This window comes from Manis javanica, chromosome 2 (assembly GCF_040802235.1).
Source record: "Manis javanica isolate MJ-LG chromosome 2, MJ_LKY, whole genome shotgun sequence".
Classification (NCBI taxonomy): domain Eukaryota; kingdom Metazoa; phylum Chordata; class Mammalia; order Pholidota; family Manidae; genus Manis; species Manis javanica.
This window is the reverse complement of record NC_133157.1, coordinates 160429025-160448939: the sequence shown is the minus strand read 5'-3', so window position 1 is coordinate 160448939 and position 19915 is coordinate 160429025. Positions and strand designations below refer to the sequence as shown.

The 19915-nt window shown below is 39.0% G+C and overlaps 1 protein-coding gene and 1 long non-coding RNA gene across 6 annotated transcripts in view; one reads left to right on the top strand and one right to left on the bottom strand.

Annotated features, from left to right (window-relative positions):
* LOC108400333 (uncharacterized) overlaps positions 1-5598 on the top strand; it is a 30862-nt gene extending 25264 nt beyond the window's left edge. For 2 of the 3 annotated variants that reach the window (XR_005055943.2, XR_001853861.3), the window contains 2 exons: positions 2352-2419; positions 5423-5598. This is a non-coding gene — a long non-coding RNA (uncharacterized lncRNA). The remainder of the gene's footprint in view (positions 1-2351; positions 2420-5422) is intronic. The other variant, XR_001853862.3, reaches the window with a different exon arrangement.
* KCNB2 (potassium voltage-gated channel subfamily B member 2) overlaps positions 1-19915 on the bottom strand; it is a 391562-nt gene that overhangs the window by 136654 nt on the left and 234993 nt on the right. The window lies entirely within an intron of this gene.

Here is a 19915-nt window from a genome sequence, read left to right as displayed (position 1 = left end):
TGACTTCTCTGCCCTGGTAAAGAACACCTCCAACCACATCGTTTTTCAATCTCAGACTTTGAAGTTGCCCCACTTCCAATCCAGGAAGTGTGGTTGACTCTATACCATGTGCCTATAACATGCCAAACCTGACTGTTTCTTTCTTTTGTTCCAGAAAGGATAAACCACCACCATCTCTCTTCTGGAATGTTGCAATTGCCTTTTAACTTACTTCTTTCCTTCTGATCTTGCTGAGTCTACTGCAATCCATTTTCCACTAAGCAGCGTCAGTTCCTTGCTTAAAGGCATCCAGTTAGTTACCTCTCAATATATGTAGAATCAAATCCCCTACCACTTTACCATGGCTTTTAAAGCCTTACTTAGTGAATTTTAATCCTTTCTGCACATTAGGAACATGTGGAGAGAAGTAATGTTGAAACCCTGGAGATTCTGAATTGATGCATCTGGAGTGGGCCTAGGATAGGGAGCTTTCACTTTGTTTTGCTTTTTAAATGCCCCAGAATATACAGGCAGAGTTGAAAACATTGCCTACATGACTGGATGTCTGCCTACCAGTATGTCCATATCTTCTCTGACTCTTGCTTTCCTTCTTGATGTTCTAGTAGCAGTGGCCCCCAACACATGAAGCCCATTTCTGAAGACATGCTCGTTTACACATCCAAAATATTCACAAGGCGCTCTCCTTGTCACTCACTTCTTAGCTAAATTGTCACCTCCACAGAGAAGCCTTCTCTAATCACTAACTCTAAGTTCACACTCCCTGTTTCTATCACAGTCCCTGTTTTTTCATCCTAGCCCTGGTTGTTTCTAGTCTGTTTATTTGCTCATTTCTGCTCATCCCTCTAGATAGTTAAGTTTGCTAAAGCAGTTACCAACTCCAGTATTTAAAATATGATAGAGTCTCAACAAATAGTTGATAAATGAGCAAATGAAGTGGCAGCAGTGTAATTATGAGAGAATATGAAATAAGATTTGAAGTTGGTACTTTCCTGGGAAATCCAGGGCATTTTAGTTGCTTAACAAACTAGAATGTGTCAAATTGCATAGGAAGTCTGAAGTCTGCATCATTCTTTGATTTGAGGAGGGGAGAGGAGAGGGGTGCTACTATTCCTTTTTCTCAAATGTTCTAATTGCTTAAATTTTCAGATATTTAATTGGTAGGGATCAAAAACATCCTGTGACCTATGGTTTTATTGATTTATCAATGTGCTTTCTTCCACCATCTGGCTGATGATACACTATTCTTGGCTGTCCTGTAAAAACACTATTTAGCTCCAAGGCTCTCAGTGGTGGGGTCATCAGATGGTGGAGCTCAGTGGTTCCCAACCCTTGCTGCACATTAGAATCTTCTAGGAGAATTAGAAAATATACATGTGCTTGGATTCCACCACAGAATGATTAAATAAAATTTCTGAGTATGGAGCCCTGGCATCAATTTATTTTTAAAAATTTCCCCCTTTAGCTCCCCCACAGCCAAACCTTTCCAAGTGATTCTGCTGTGTAGACTAGTTTAAGACCCACTGACAGTCAACACAATTTGGCCTAGGGAGAAAGGGAAAATCTATTCAATATGCTAATACAGGTAGAAAACATCCCCAAGAAGAGTAATCTTTTGCTGATAGGGATGTTTAGTTTTTTCCTTGAGAAGCATTGATTTTTATTTCATCACCTTTTCAAAGTCACGAATGCTATTAGTGGTCATAAAAAGATTTTTTCCTTAGAAAAAAAATATTTTTAAAGTGCTGAGTAAGCCAGAGAAAAGCAGAATGTGCAATTTATTGAGATGGGGCAAGGTGTTTTGGTTAGCGCAACTCTCTGGCCTGCAAGAAGGCAGCCTGGGGCAGTGTGGAGCCCAAGCCTCAGGTTGAGAACCAAGTTTGACATTCACTCTGCTGCTTACCAGCTGTGACCCTTGCCCAGTTGCTGAGCTCTCTTTAGCCTCATTTACTTCTGCTGCTAGGTTGCTTTAAAATAGCTTAGTTTTCCATTCACATTACACAGTAGGCAGTGGAAATCTCAGACTAGCCATAGAAAACATTTGGATTTTGCTGCAAACATTGCTGCAAAACGCAGCTGATAACACCTTCCTCACTGGACTGATACGGTAAACATGGGTAGTGTATGTAAAATGCCAGGCACTCCTGGTGATTTTTCCTTTTTCTTTCTTCTCTCTCTCTGCATTACAAGTACGTCCATTGGTAGGATTGGGCCTGGCATGCAGTTAAGTGTTAAAGGAGCGCTTGAAATGTCTATTGTGATTTTTCAAGTTTTGATGCGGACAAACTTTACTTCAAGCCCTAAAAGGTGTTATCTCAACATCTTACTGTAAGATTTTTCTTTCCCTTATTTAGCAGGGAACATGGATGACTTTTGTCTTTCTGGAATAGGAAACCATGCTGGAAACACCGGGAAGTGAAAGGTTGGTGAATATGTTGGATGCTCTCAAATGATCATTAGTCAGCATTTCATGAAGACAAGAAGTGGCCCCTCAGTCTTACCTGCTGCAAGGCGCTGTGCCCGCCCCCGAGGGGGGCTTTCCCACCTGGTCTACTGTGTTTCTCTAAGGTGCAGATGAAGCCTGTAGCCGCGTGCTGTGCAGAGCTGAGCAGCATCCCACTGCCAGCAAATGTGCTCCGTGGGAAGGGCTCAACCCTGCTCTGCCTTCGGGACTCTAGACCTCTCTTGTCTGAAACTAAGGGAAGGGGCCTCTCGTGAGTCCCTAACACGGTGGCTCATTGTAACCACTCTGAACATTCTAGTCACGTTTTGGGGATGTCTGCTTCTCAAGGCTCCCCTCCCCCACACAAATCTTTGGGAGGAGTCATTTTCTCTTTCTTCTCGCACCTGGTATTTGTTTAGTCATGGAAATGCTCACATAGGGTGTTTCTTTTATTCTGAGCATATGATAGGATAAATTAAATAATGGATTTATAGGACATTAATTGACATTGACAGGCAAATATAAAAGCATCCTGAATTTGATACTCCTTGGGAAAGATATTTTTATTAATGCTTTTACATCAGCTGAACATACAGTGAGCATAGGAAAACTTTATAAATTTCAAGTACAAACAAACTTTATTTATCACTAGTAAGAAAGTAAAAGTTAAAAGAGTGTCTGCAGGGTGTTTTCAAAGGCCTTAAAAGTTAGGATATTGTTTGATCTTTAAGTTAGGATATTATTGGAAACATAAGATGTAATGGGGAAAGTGCCATAGTGCGCCCTTGATCCTGGCTCCCTGCTGCCTACTCTCACTGAACAATCCTTCCCTAAGTGCCAAAGTTCTTGAAAACATATTCTTTACCAGAGGCTTCCATTTCCTCTGCTTCCATTACCTACTACACTTTGGAGTTCATCCTTACACCCCACTGAAGCCACTTCATTGTCTCCAGTGACCTTCCAATTATTGAATTCAATGGATATTTAAGAATGCCTCCTTACTGAAGCATCTGTGGCACTGAATCTTGTTACTTTCTTGAATTCTCTTGGCTTCCAGGATGTACTCTTTCCTGGTTCTCTTCCTGCCTTTCTGACCTCCCAAGGGCCTTCGTCTACTCTGGGATCCTCTGGAGCTGACGTTGGCATGATTCCTTTTCCCTAAGCTGCTCTCCTGGGGCTTCCATTTACTCCCCTGTTGCCTTTGGATGTGATGACTTCTCAGTTGCCACTACAGGCCCTGACTTCCTTCCTTTGAGCCCTAGAAGTGCATTTCTATTTGTCTACAGGTGACATGCACTTAGATGTCCCACAAGCATCTTAAAGTAAAGCATCCTAAATGGAACACTGTCATCTACTCTGAGCCCTCCTGTTTTCCCTCTCTTGTCTCAGACCACCATATTCTACCCAATTCTTTGAGCTAGGAACCTCACAATCAGTCTTGCCTTGCCAGTCAACCTTGTTTCTCTTTTCTGATTAGCCGCAAACTACTGGCAAGTCTATCTCTTAAATGCATCTTCTCAACATTCGTCTGCCCAGCTCTATTCCCACTTCCTAAATTCAGATCCATACCACCTCTTGTTTAGACAACTGTGGTTGTAAATTGGTCTTGCCCTATCTATATTTTGCAACTCTCTGATATACCACTCCCTCCATCCCAGCATACTTTTTTTCATCTGCATGACCTAACAAAATAGAGAACACATCTCATTTTGCACTACTTTCCTGGTCAAAAAAATCTCCAGGTCGACCTTTGGCTTTAGGATGACTTACTACGTCCTTGAATATTTGTCTTCAAAGTGGGCTCATGCAGGGCCATTCTCTGATATGTATCCTACTCTCCATTCCTGAGTAAGCTGTGTTCCTTCACATCTCTCAGCTTCCTACATTCTTGCTTCCTTGTCCTCCACCCGTGACAGCTACTCATCTTTCACACCCCAGCTCAACAGTAATATCTGAGGCTTCCATGGATCAGAGAGATTTGGATGCTCTTTTTTTGCTCCCAGAGCAAAGTGGCAATAAAGACTGTGGTTATGGAAATGCCCTCTGGATTTGGACACAACCGAGTTCTCATCTTGGCTCTATCACTTCACAACTAGGAGCCATTAGACAGGACACCCAATCTCCTTAAACCTGTAAAATGTTGACAATGACAATACTTTCAGTATTTTCATAAATATTGGATGATATAATGAATATAGAACACTTGGCATGATAACTGGAATACCATAGTAAGCACCCAACAGATGATATCTATTATTTAATTTTCATGGCATATAATCTTACAACAAAACAACTATACTACGTTTCTAGTTTATTATAGTTACTTCTTACATGTCTGTCTTTCCCAAAGGCATGGGAGCTACTTTACAGTTATGTTCTAGGAACTATTCCCTCTGAATACATAGTGGCTGGCACACTGTAGAGAACCAATAAATTTTTAATGAATGAGTAGAAGAACAAATGGAGGTAATATCAAGAATAACAAGTTTTTGTTCCTCAATATTTACCTTGCCCAGAAATCTCATACTATTTACTGAACAATGTGATATTAGTCCTTAATATATTTTTGTGAAGGAAGCAGATAATAGGCTCATTTCTAATTTGATAATATGTGTGGATGGAGGGAAAAAGGAAATTAAATAACAACTTCAGTTTCACACAATGGACCAGTAGATTTAGGCATAGAACTAAGGTTCTCTAACTCTTTTGAACCTGTGTCACTGTCATGTTCTCTCTTTGGGGTTCAGCCTACATGATGGGTCATTTGTGCATCTCAAAGCTACTTCTAGGTTTCATTCATTATAAGTAGAGTATAAATAAACCTGGTGTTGTGACTGAATTGTGTACCCCTCAAAATTCATATGTTGAAGCTCTAACCTCCAATGTGACAATATTTGCACACAGGGCCTTTACAGAGGTAATTAAGGTTAAATGAGATCATAAGGATGGAGCTCTAATCCCATAAGACTGGTGTCCTTACAGGAAAAGGAAGAGACCCTAGAATTCTCACTCTGCACACAGGGAAAAGGCAACGTGAGACACAAGAAGAGACCACTACTTGGAAGCCGAGGAGAGCGGTCTGGCCAGAAACCAACCCTGCTGGCACCCTGAATCGTGGACTTCCAGCTTCCACACCTTTGAGAAAATAAATTTCTATTGTTTAAGTCACCCAGTCTATAGTATTTTGTTATGAAAGTGAGAGCTGATGAATATACTTGGTTATAATTTTTGCTATAATGAAAGAAATATATAAATTGATATTGTTGACTAACAGCTTACTGCGTTGCCAAACACTAACACTAGGCCAAGTCATTAATATGCATTAGCTTTTTAAATCCTCTTGACAAATTTGAGAAGCAGGTACTATTATTATCACCATTTCACAAATGAGGAAACAGAAAATCAGAATAATTAAGCAACTTGCCCAAAGGCACAGACAACAAGAAGTCTCAGATATGGAACTCAAGCTGTCTGTCTTCAGAGTCTATTATTCAACCACCATGCCATGCAGTAAAACTAAATTATCTGACATGAACAAGACTAGTGGTTAGTAGTTAATAAAAAAAATAATAATTTAAGTGGGAAAATCATTAAAAATACATAATTTAAAATGGCATTTTAATGTAAATTGCATAAGTAAACATTCATTTGCCAATATTTTACCTGGGGGAGGGAGAGGAGGCAAGGCAACCCTCGTTTCTTTGATATGGACTACTGCAATTCTGCGTTATCTCCTTCCATGAACCATACTCAGAAACGCAGCACTTACAGTCTCCAGGTTTAGTTCTTCAGTGTGGAATGGATCCTAAAGATGCTCGCTAAACACTATGTGAAGATCTGTTTGGATCTTTTTACATTCCTCCCCTCCTCCTTTTTTTTTTTTTTAAATTTTTATTAAGGTATGATTGATATACACTCTTATGAAGGTTTCACATGAAAAAACAATGTGGTTACTACATTTACCCATATTATCAAGTCCGCACCCATACCCCAATGCAGTCACTGTCCATCAGTGCAGCAAGATGCCACAGATCCACTATGTGCCTTCTCTGTGCTACACTGTTCTCCCCGTGATCCCTCACACCATGTGTACTAAACACAATACCCCTCAATCCCCTTCTCCCTCCCTCCCCACCTGCCCTCCCACACCCTTCCCCTTTGGTAACCACTAGTCCCTTCTTGGAGTCTGAGAGTCTGCTGCTATTTTGTTCCTTCAGTTTTTTTTCATTGTTACTCTCCACAAATGAGGGAAATCATTTGGCCCTTGTCTTTCTCTGCCTGGCTTATTTCACTGAGCAAAATGTCCTCCAGCTCCATCCAAGTTGTTGCAAATGGTAGGATTTGTTTCTTTCTTATGGCTGAATAGTATTCCATTGTATATATGCACCACATCTTCTTTATCCATTCAACTACTGATGGACAATTAGGTTACTACCATATTTTGGCTATTGTAAAAAGTGCTGCAATAAACATAGGGGTGCATATGTCTTTTTGAATCTGAGAAGTTGCATTTTTTGGGTAAATTCCAATGAGTGGGATTCCTGGGTCAAATGGTATTTCTATTTTTAGTTTTTTGAGGAACCTCCATATTGCTTTCCACAGTGGTTGAACTAGCTTAAATTCCCATCAGCAGTGTAGGAGGGTTCCCCTTTCTCTGCATCCTCACTAGCATTTGTTGTTCTTAGTCTTTTCGATGCTGGCCATCCTAACTGGTATGAGCTGATATCTCATTGTGGTTTTAATTTGCATTTCCTTGATGATTAGTAATGTGGAGCATCTTTTCATGTGCCTGTTGGTCATCTGAATTTCTTCTTTGGAGAACTGTCCCTTCATATCCTCTGCCCATTTGTTAATCAGGTTATTTGCTTTTCAGGTGTTGAGGCATGTAAGTTCTTAATATATTTTGGATGTTAACCCCTTGTCGGATATGTCATTTACAAATATATTCTCCCATACTGTAGGATGCCTTTTTGTTCTACTGATGGTGTCCTTTGCCATACAGAAACTGTTTAGTTTGATGTAGTCCCATGAGTTCATTTTTGCTTTTGTTTCCCTTGCTCAAAGAGATGCATTCAGGAAGAAGTTGCTCATGCTTATATTCAGGAGATGTTTGCCTATGTTTTCTTCTAAGAGTTTTATGGTTTCATGACTTACATTCAAGTCTTTAATCCATTTTGAGTTTACTTTTGTGTATGGGGTTAAACAATAATCCAGTTTCATTCTCTTGCATGTAGCTGTCCAGTTTTTCCAATATCAGCTGTTGAAGAGGCTGTCATTTCCCCATTGTATGTCCATGACTCCTTTATCATATATTAATTGACCATATATCATTGGGTTTAGATCAGGGCTCTCTAGTCTGTTCCATTGGTCTATGGGTCTGTTCTTGTGCCAGTACCAAATTGTCTTGATTACTGTGGCTTTGTAGTAGAGCTTGAAGTTGGGGAGTATAATTCCCCCTGCTTTATTCTTCCTTCTCAGGATTGCTTTGGCTATTTGGGGTCTTTTGTGGTTCGATATGAATTTTAGGACAATTTTCTCTAGTTCGTTGAAGAATGCTGTTGGTATTTTGATAGGGATTGCATTGAAATTATAGATTGCTTTAGTTTTGACAACATTAATTTTGACAACATTAATTCTTCCTATCCATGAGCATGGGACACATTTCCATTTATTGGTATCTTCTTTATTTTCTCTCAAGAGTGTCTTGCAGTTTTCAGTGTATAGGTCTCTCGCTTCCTTGGTTAGGTTTATTCCTAGGTATTTTGTTCTTTTTTTCTTTTTAAATTTTTTATTAAGGTATTATTGATATACACTTTTATGAAGGTTTCACATGAAAAAACAATGTGGTTACTACATTTACCCATATTATCATGTGCCCCCCCTTACCCCAATGCAGTCACTGTCCATCAGTGTAGTAAGATGCCATAGATTCACTGTTTCGTTCTCTGTGCTACACTGTTTTCCCTGTGACTCCCCACATCATGTGTACTAAACACAATACCCCTCAATCCCCTTCACCCTCCCTCCTGACTTGCCCTCCGACACCCCTCCCCTTTGGTAACCACTAGTCCCTTGGAGTCTGTCAGTCTGCTCTATTTTGTTCCTTTAGTTTTGCTTCATCGTTGTACTCCACAAATGAGGGAAATCATTTGGCCCTTGTCTTTCTCTGCCTGGCTTATTTCGCTGAGCATAATATCCTCTAGCTCCATCCATGGCGTTGCAAATGGTAGAATTTGTTTCTTTCTTATGGCTGAATATTATTCCATTTGTATATGCACCACCTCTTCTTTACCCATTCATCTACTGGTGGACACTTAGGTTGCTTCCATATTGTGGCGATTGTAAATTGTGCTGCAGTAAACATAGGGGTGCATATGTCTTTTTGAATCTGAGAAGTTGTATTCTTTGGGTAAATTCCAAGTAGTGGGATTCCCAGATCAAATGGTATTTCTATTTTTAGTTTTTTGAGGAACCTCCATATTGCTTTCCACAATGGTTGAACTAGCTTACATTACCACCAGCAGTGTAGGAGGGTCCCCCTTTCTCCGCATCCTAGCAAGCATTTGTTGCTCTTAGTCTTTTTGATGCTGGCCATCCTTAGTGGTGTGAGGTGATATCTCATTCTGTTTTATTTATTTTTTTTACCATTTTTTAAATTGATATCATTAATGTACAATTACTTGAACAACATTATTGTTACTAGACTCCCTCCATTATCAAGTCCCTGCACATACACCATTACAGTCACTGCCTATCCAGCGTAGTAAGATGCTATAGAATCATTACTTGTCTTCTCTGTATATACTGCCTTTCCCATGTACCCACATCTACATTATGTGTGCTAATCATAATGCCCCATTTTGCCCCTTATCCCTCCCTTCCAACCCACCCTTCCCAGTTCTTTCCCCTTGGTAACTGTTAGTCCATTCTTGGGTTCTGTGAGTCTGCTGCTGTTTTGTTCCTTCAGTTTTTTCTTTGTTCTTATACTCCACAGATAAGTGAAATCATTTGATACTTGTCTTTCTCTGCCTGGCTTATTTCACTGAGCATAATACCATCTGGTTCCATCCATGTTGTTGCAACAGGTAGGATTTGTTTTCTTCTTATGGCTGAATAATATTCCATTGCGTATATGTACCACATCTTCTTTATCCTGTCATCTACTGATGGACACTTAGGTTGCTTCCATTTCTTGGCTATTGTAAATAGTGCTGCGATAAACATAGGGGTGCTTATGTCTTTTTCAAACTGGGCTCTTGCATTCTTAGGGTAAATTTCTAGGAGTGGAATTCCTGGGTCAAATGGTATTTCTATTTTGAGCTTTCTGAGGAACCTCCATACTGCTTTCCACAGTGGTTGAACTAATTTACATTCCCACCAGCAGTCTAGGAGGGTTACCCTTTCTCCACAACCTCTCCAAAATTTGTTGTTGTTTGTCTTTTGGATGGTGGCCATCCTAACTGGTGTGAGGTGATATATCATTGTGGTTTTAATTTGCATTTCTCTGATGATTAGTGATGTGGAACATCTTTTCATGTGCCTGTTGGTCATCTTAATTTCTTCTTTGGAGAAGTGTCTGTTCAGCTCCTCTGCTGATTTTTTAATTGGATTATTTGCTTTTTGTTTGTTGAGGTGCATGAGCTCTTTATATAATTTGGATGTCAACCCCTTATCAGATATTTCATTTATGAATATATTCTCCCATACTGTAGGATGTGTTAGGTATCCTTTGCTGTACAGAAGCTTTTTAGTTTGATATAGCCCCACTTGTTCATTTTTGTTTTTGTTTCCCTTGCCCAGGGACATATGTTCATGAAGAAGTTGCTCAGGTTTATGTCCAAAAGATTTCTGCCTATTTTTTTTTCTAAGAGTTTTATGGTTTCATGACTTAACATTCAAGTCTTTGATCCATTTGGAGTTTACTTTTGTGTATGGGGTTAGATAATAATCCAGTTTCATTCTCTTACATGCAGCTGTCCAGTTTTGCCAACACCAGCTGTTGAAGAGGCTGTCATTTCCCCATTGTATATCCATGGCTCCTTTATTGTATATTAATTGATCATATATGCTTGAGTTTATATCTGGACTCTATATTCTGTTCCACTGGTCTATGGGTCTATTCTTGTGCCAGTACCAAATTGTCTTGAATACTGTGGCTTTGTAGTAGAGCTTGAAGTCAGGGAGCATAATTCCGCCTACTCTATTCTTCCTTCTCAGATTTGCATTGGCTATTTGGGGGTCTTTTGTCATTCCATATGAATTTTAGAACTATTTGCTCTAGTTCACTGAAGAATGCTGTAGGTATATTGATAGGGATTGCATTGAATCTGTAGATTGCTTTAGGCAGGATGGCCATTTTGACAATATTAATTCTTCCTAGCCAAGAGCATGGGAGAATTTCCATTTATTAGTGTCCTCTTTATTTCTCTTAAGAGTGTTTTATAGTTTTCCGGGGATAGGCCTTTTACTTCCTTGCTTAGGTTTATTCCTTTTTGATGCAATTGTGAATGGACTTGTTTTCCTGATTTCTCTTTCTGCTAGTTCATTGTTAGTGTATAGGAATGCCACAGATTTCTGTGTATTAATTTTGTATCCTGCAACTTTGCTGAATTCAGATATTAGATCTAGTAGTTTTGGAGTGGATTCTTTAGTTTTTTTATGTACAATATCATCTCATCTGCAAACAGGGACAATTGAATTTCTTCCTTGCCAGTCTGGATGCCTTTTATTTTATTTTTTGTGTTGTCTGATTGCCGTAGCTAGGACCTCCAGTACTATGTTAAATAGAAGTGGGAAGAGTGGGCATCCTTGTCTTGTTCCAGATCTTAAAGGAAAGGCTTTCAGCTTCTCGCTGTTAAGTATAATGTTGGCTGTGGGTTTGTCATATATGGCCTTTACTATGTTGGGGTACTTCCCCTCTATACCCATTTTGTTGAGAGTTTTTATCATGAATGAATGTTGAATTTTGTCAAATGCTTTGTCAGCATCTATGGAGATGATCGTGTGGTTTTTGTCCTTCTTTTTGTTGATGTGGTGGATAATGTTGATGGATTTTCGAATGTTGTACCATCCTTGCATCCCTGGAATAAATCCCACTTGATCATGATGGATGATCTTTTTGATGTATTTTTGAATTCAGTTTGCTAATATTTTGTTGAGTATTTTTGCACCTGTGTTAATCAAGGACATTGGTCTGTATTTTTCTTTTTTTGTGGGGTCTTTGCCTGGTTTTGGTATAAGAGAGATGCTGGCTTCATTGAATGAGTCTGGAAGTATTCCCTCCCCTTCTATTTTTTGGAAAAATTTAAGGAGAATAGGTATTAGGTCTTTACTAAATGTTTGATAAAATTCAGCGGTGAAGCCATCTGGTCCAGGTGTTTTGTTCTTAGGTAGTTTTTTGATTACCAGTTCAATTTTGTTGCTGGTAATTGGTCTGTTCAGATGTTCTGTTTCTTTCTGGGTCAGCCTTGGAAGGTTTTATTTTTCTAGAAAGTTGTCCATTTCTTCTAGGTTATCCAATTTGTTAGCATATAATTTTTCATAGTATACTCTAATAATTCTTTGTATTTCTGCGGTGTCCATAGTGATTTTTCCATTCTCATTTCTGATTCTGCTTATGTGTGTAGACTCTTTTTTTCTTTATAAGTTTGGCTAGTGGTTTATTTGTTTTGTTTATTTACTCAAAGAACCAGCTCTTGCTTTCATTGATTCTTTCTATTGTTTTATTCTTTTCGGTTTTATTTATTTTTGCTCTAATCTTTATTATGTCCCTCCTTCTACTGACTTTGGGCCTCATTTGTTCTTCTGTTTCTAGTTTCATTAATTGTGAGTTCAGACTGCTTATATGGGATTGTTCTCTTTTCCTGAAGTAGGCCTGTATTGCAATATACTTTCCTCTTAGCATGGCCTTCACTGCATCCCACAGATTTTGCGGTGTTGAATTATTGTTGTCACTTGTCTCCATATATTGCTTGATCTCTGTTTTTATCTAGTCTTTGATCCATTGGCTGTTTAGGAGCATGTTGTGAAGCCTCCATGTGTTTGTGGGATTTTTCATTTTCTTTGCATAATTTATTTCTAGTTTCATACCTTTGTGGTCTGAGAAACTGGTTGGTACAATATCTATCTTTTTGAATTTAGTGAGGCTCTTTTTGTGGCTTACTATATGATCTATTCTTGAGAATGTTCAATGTGCACTTGAGAAGAATGTGTATCCTGCTGCTTTTGGGTGTAGAGTTCTGCAGATGTCTGTTAGGTCCATGTGTTCTAATGTATTGTTCAGTGCCTCTGTGTCCTTACTTGTTTTCTGTCTGGCTGATCTGTCCTTCAAAGTGAGTTGAGCGTTAAAGTCTCCTAGAATGAATGCATTGCATTCACCTTCCCCTTTTAATTCAGTTAGTATTTGTTTCACATATGTAGGTGCTTCTGTGTTGGGAGCATAGATATTTATAATGGTTATATTCTCTTATTGGATTGACCCCTTTATCATTATGTAATGCCCTTCTTTGTCTGTTGTGACTTTCTTTGTTTTGAAGTCTATTTTGCCTGATACAAGTACTGCAATTCCTGCTTTTTTCTCTCTATTAGTTGCATGAAATATCTTTTTCCATCCCTTGACTTTTAGTCTGTGTATGTCTTTGTGTTTAAAGTGAGTCTCTTGTAGGCAGCATATAGATCAGTCTTGTTTTTTTAACCATTCAGTGACTCTATGTCTTTTGATTGGTGCATTCAGTTCATTTATACTTAGGGTGAGTATCGATAGGTATGTACTTATTGCCATTGCAGACTTTAGATTCATGGTTACCAAAGGTTCAAGGTTAACTTCCTTATTATCTAAGAGTCAAACTTAACTCACTTAATATGCTTTTACAAACACAATCTGAAGGTTCTTTTCTTTTTCTCCTTTTCCTTCCTCCTTCATTCTTTATATATTAGGTTTCATATTCTGTACTCTTTGTCTATCCCTTGATTGACTTCGGGGATAGTTAATTTAATTTTATATTTGCTCAGTAATTAGGTGTTCTACTTTCTTTGCTGTGGTTTTATTACCTCTGGTGACAGCTATTAAACCTTAGGAACTCTTCCATCTATAGCAGTCCCTCCAAAATAGACTGTAGAGATGGATTGTGGAAGTAAATTCTCTCAGCTTTTGCTTATCTGGAAATTGTTTAATCCCTCATTCAAATTTAATGATAATCTTGCTGGATAAAGTAATCTTGGTTCCAGACCCTTCTGCTTCATTGCATTAAACACATCATGCCACTCCCTTCTGGTCTGTAAGGTTTCTGCTGATAAGTCTCATGTTAGCCTGATGGGCTTTCTTTTGTATGTATGTGATCTTATTTCTCTCTCTGGCTGCTTTTAATAGTCTTTCCTTATCTGTGATCATTGCCATTTTAATTACTATATGTCTTAGTACTGTCTTCCTTGGGTCCCTTGTGTTGGGAGATCTGTGCACACCCATGGCCTGAGAGACTATCTCCTTCCCCAGATTGGGAAGTTTTCAGCAATTAGCTCCTCAAAGACGCTTTCTTTCCCTTTCTCTCTCTCTCTTCTTCGAGTACCCCCTATAATGCGAACATTGTTCTGTTTGGATTGGTCACACAATTCTTTCAACATTTTTTCATTCTTAGAGATCCTTTTTTCTCTCTGTGCCTCAGCTTCTTTGTATTCCTCTTCTCTAGTTTCTATTTCATTTATTGTCTCCTCCACCATATCCAATCTGCTTTCAATTCCCTCCATTGTGCTCTTCAATGATTGGGTCTCCAACTGGAATTAATTCCGAGTTCTTGAATATCTTTCTGTACCTCCATTTGCATGTTATTGATTTTTCTCTTTAACTCCCTTTCAGGAAGAGTCATGAGGTCCATGTCATCTTTCTCAGAAGTTATATTAATTTTACTCTGAACCAGGTTCCTTTGGCGTTTCATATTTGTATACAGTGCCCTCTAGTGTCCAGAAGCTCTACTCTCTGGAGCTGTTCAGCCCCTGAAGCAATGTCAGGGGTCGCGGGGGAGTGGTATTGGTGCCTGGGGGGAGGAATGAGCGGTTTCTTGTTTTCTGGCCACTATTCCTGTCTCCACTGCCTGTATCAGTAGGACAAGCACACAGGCATAAGACTCTATGCCCTGCATTTGCAGTTGGTGTAGATAGATCTTCCCTCTGGCTGGCCTAACGCCAGGTTAGGGTTTGCTGGTTTGCAAGCCAGGTGGGGCTGGTCAGGATAATGGTGCTGTAGGTTGCCTATCACGGAGGGGGTCCCTGGAGCTGTGTAGCCAGCCAGGGAGCTGGAGGATCATGAAAGCTCCCAACCTGCTGGGCAGAGTGCACCTAGACAAGTTTGTCTACCTGTCCTTTCTCCTGAGCAGTAAGCTCTGTGCAATCTTGCCCCTTTAGCAGCCCTCTTGCAAAGGGCTTCCTTGTTCGGAAGTCTCTCAGACACCCACCTTTCTTTTTTCCCAGAGCAGCCAGATACGGATCCCTCCTTTCCACAAGGGGCTGGAATCTCAGTCTCTCCAGGAATTCTGCCAGTCTTAGCTTTCCAATCTCATAATCACATGAGTATCATGAAAGCATCATGAAATGTAGGTTTGTGCTCCCAGAACAGATCTCTGGAGGTAGGTATTCAGCAGTCCCAGGCCTCCACTCCCTCCCTGCTCCGTTTCTCTTCCTCCTGCCGGTGATCTGGGGTGGGGGAAGGGCTTGGGTCCTGCTGGGCCACAGCTTTGGTACGTTACCCTGCTCTGTGAGGTCTGCTCTTTTCTCCAGGTGTATGCAGTTTGGCACAGTCCTCTTTCCTGTTGTTCTTTTAGGATTAGTTGTATTAATTATATTTTCATATTATATGCAGTTTTAGGAGGAAGCCTCTATCTCACCTCTTATGCCACCATCTTTCCTCTCCTCCATCTTTTAAAGTTGTCATATCCATACCTAATTCAAAATGATGTTTTTACAGCCACACACTCTTATTGAATCTCTAAAACACTAATTTTAGTTTTCATAAGAGCAACGACTCATTTTTCTTCTACTTTTTTTTCACTGATCTATATAGTATTGAACTAAGCTGTGTAAGTACAATCATCACAACTGGCATAATTAGGTTGGGAAGCAAGTACAACAGACTCTTAGTAACCAAACACTGGATTTGGAGGGAGGAGAAGGTGAGCTTAGCTCTGAGTGGTCAGTACACTCAGGACCAATCAATGTATGTTAGAAGGGAATGGAGAGCCTTAGTCTTGGTTAGCCTACTCGGTTGAATGGAGAAGATTAAGAGAGATTTTGCTGTTGTGTGATGCACCTTCCCACCACCACTGGTATTTGGAAAATTGTATCACGTTCATTTAAACTTCATATTTTAAGTTTTAATCTCAGCATTCTCATGGAGTGACTTAATGTTCTTGGGCAAAGTACTTACCATTATTTACTCCATGGGTCAATGGAAAATTTTCTAACTATGGTTAGAGGCAAAAATAATGGTGCCTCATAATGGGATGGGATCAGTACACAACTATAAGAGGCAACCAGAGTAATCTCTAGGTATGTTATAAAGTGCAAAGAGCAAAGCAGGGAAAAGTGTATGTAACATGCTACCATTTATCTAAGAGGGATTAAGAATGCTCATTTTTTGTTTAAATTTTAAGTGGAAGAATAAACCTCAGAATTTAAAAGGAAAAAACAGACAAAAAAATGGGACAGGATCCTTTATAGTTAGCAAATGATTACTGTGGAAAGTACTAGCATGTAGCAAAGAAATATTAGCTTTAGACGTTGATTCACTATCATTTTCATTTCTGAATTTATATAAAACACTATGTCCCTGAGCCTTTGGAGAGGTGCTCAGAATGAAAGGAAAATGGGAAACGAGATGGCTGTTCTTTAAGATCTCTTTTTCAAATGATTGAGTATTATTCTCTCCCATTTTTATGCCAGTTACTTAAAGAATGTTTCATTTATGACAGACATAATCAGTTTAAGATTTTCAGAATTAAGCAAATTTAGGCTCTCAGAAGATATCCTCCAGCTATCCTGACCCTGAAGAAGCCAAACTGAATGGTCTTATTTCATGAAACAATCTGCCCAGTGAATCCAACAGAGGAAGTATGGGACACTTAGTGGTAATTCATGGCCTCAGAGCTGAGCCACAGCTGAATTTATCTAATTGTATGGCAAGAGGAGATATGACCCATAGAAAATCCTGCAGTTCCAGAAAAATCTCATGTTGCTCCCTGTGTAGCCTTACACAGAGCCTTAAAATTGTTGTTTGAACATAAACTACACAGGCAAGGGGGAATAAAGTTCTTGATGTATATAAAGAATAAGGTGTTGGGTAGATCCTAAAACATGGGTAGTCTTCCTCAGTTTCAAATTCACTGAGAACCTTTGATAAGCCATATACTACTCACTCAGAGACTGTGGGTAATAACAACTTAGTCATAATACACTTTAAGAATTATAGGGATTTATGAGCAAAATGAAGGTTTTTTATTTAACTCTGAAAAATCTTAACTAAATAATTATTAGTAGTGGAATGTGTATATGTATTTATATTACATATATAATATATATATATATATAAATGGTTTCCATCTATATAACACAAAATGTATTTTGGCAAATGTCATGTTCTGTGTATCATCAGAGATGAGTGCATGTATTTTAAGTAATAAAGTTATATGGAATTACACTATAATATTATTTTTGTGGTAGTAATAGCTGGCATGAAGATCTAGCATAATTTATGATTTTGCAAACAGATAAACAATGGGCATACTAACTGTGAAGATATAAGTAAAGCCATCTTGCCTTTTTCTGTTTTCAGGTTTGTTTTTCCCCTTCACGTTGAATTATGCACAACTTAATTTTTGCAGAAAACTAGTGACCTTTTTGTGTCTGCAAGTCAAATTTCAATATAGAGATACATATGAATTTAAAAATAGAATTGCCCTTTTCAGTATGCTGGCTATGGGGAAAGGTTTCATTAAATACAAACCCCATGTTGTGTCTTATTGGGCACCCTAAAGCAATGGCTGACACCCTGAAGCCATGAATCATGTATCTTCCACATTAACTTCCAGAAGCTGTTGAAATCATTGCCAAAGGAAAACACGTATATGGAGACAAAGTTACTTGCCTGAGAAGACCATATACCAGAAATTTTGGAAATACACCAACAAAACACGACTTACTGTTTATGGCAGTATCAATAATCACATAACACAGAATGTTAGAAAAATACCTGATTAAATGGTATCATTTTCCCTTAGGGCAAAAAACTTTGAATTAAGGAACACAGTTACAGCTGAGCCATTTTTCTCTCTGGTTTTATCTGAATTATTAACTGGATTAGTGTTATTTTCTTCCCTGAGAAGGGAGAAAAAGGAGCAAGCAGATTTTATTATTTCCTTAGTGCCTCTCATCACCCCCCAGGATGGACTTGACAGTCTTAGGGAAATGTAAGAAGTGACTAACACAAATTTAGGCAGTTTTCAATTATTCAGGAGTTCATTATCCAGCATGTGGGCTGTTTATAATTCCTTTTATTTCTCCCTTGCTCCTACATATTTTTGTTAGGAAGAGACATGTAGGGAAGCTAAACTCGTATCAATATAGTCCCTTATAGGTTAGCAGCTTTGAGCAATTGTTTGGCATAATTAATTCCTACAATGAGGTTTAGGGATTATCTGTGGATTTAAATTATCCCTAGGGAATGGTATCTCAGATTATTTTAAAATTAGCAGTAAGCCATATTCCCCTTATGTTGAAAATAGTTTAAACTGAGTGACAGTAGATTATGAAGGTTTTTTTTTTTAACTCTGAAGGTCTAATTAAATAATTATAAGTAATGAAATGTGGGCTAAGATATCACTGGTTTCTATCTGTAGAATACACAATGTATTTTGACAATATAATCAATCATATCAGAAGTTTAATGCCCCGGTCTCCATTAGCAAACTTGAAATGTGCCTGTGCTGTGTGGCACACTCTAGCCGGAGAAAGTTAAGGTAAATTAAGTGGCCCCTTTTCAGGTCCCTTTCCTGTAGGAGATCCCAGCCTTCTGGAAGAGCCCAGCAGTCAAATCAATAATAATAAAGCAATGTGTGAAAAACAATGGCAGAGACTATGGGAACAGACTAGATTGTTAAGAATTGGTTCCCTAACCCAGCCTGAGGAGGGGAGGGAAGGCTTCCTAAATGGCAGGCACCTCAACTGGCTTTAAAGGATGCTAAAGCTTATGCGGAAGATAGACAACCTTCCAGAGAAAGGATAGAATATGAACAAGGTCATGTAATTAGAAATATTATGGCTTACTCCTAGAACATTGTTCCTATTCAAAGTGTGACTGGAAGCAAGTTTTATAAAAAAACCTGGATCATAATTTCTTATTTGGCCAAATTACTATGTGCACAGTTTACAGCAGTGAATGAGAGGCATGTCCCTGCATTTAAGAGCTTACATCTAATGGCAGCAGATGTGTAACTTAGTGACAGATCCTGTGAAGAAAAAAAAAGGTTTAATGGGACAGAGAGTCAGGGGATGTGGGAAGGGCAGGCACCTTAGACAGTGAATCAGCAAGAGTCTCTTTGAGGACATGACATTGAACCTGAAGACCCAGAGATTTCCTTGGATTACGCTGAAGGAGATTTTTAAGCAGAGGCACCAGCAATTGCTAAAGCTCTGAGGTAGGAATCCACCTGGACACTGAAGGATCTGAGAGATGAGTGGTTTTTCTGAAGAGCAGTGAGAGGAGGTGAGAATGGTGGGAAAGGAGTTTGAGAAGGAGCCCAAAGTCAGCCAGGGAGCCCAGGGTAGAGGGCTGGATTTCACAGGAAGCCTCTGAGGAGGAGAGTGACGCAATCTCGTTTATGCTCTAAAATGATCACAAGTGCTACTATGTAGGGGATAAATTAAGTGGGTGAGGTGGAAAGTAGAAGCTGGTGTCCCTTGTAGGAGGCTAGAAATGATGGTGGCTTGAATATATTGAAAGGTGGAGACAAATGGAACCCTATCAGATGTCGGTAAAGTTCTTGGAACTATCCCGCAGAGGAGTTCTCTAAGATGCAGTCACGTCAGACCTTCTATATAGGTACAAGCATCATAGCAGATGATGTTGCAGAAAGTAAACTTTAAAGTTTCTCATAACTCTAGCTCTGAATCCAACACCATTCTTATGCACAGTAAAAGTATTTTCTCTCTTATGTTACAAGAACAATTGTTGAAGGTTTCTTAAACTAAAACTTGTAGTAAAATCAAATGGACAACAGAAAAACAAACAAAGGCCCAGGAGAGAAGAACTCAAATTAATAGCTAATAACTCTCCTCAAACATTCTGCCAAGGTCAACAAATTTTTCAGTATGAAATTGAACTTCAACTTGAACTTCACTTCCAGCCAGCAAGACAAATAATAGAAAAATTACTTGAGTTAAGTGGGTCTTACTCAACAATTATCCAGAAAAAGTGGATGGGAAGAGCCACTT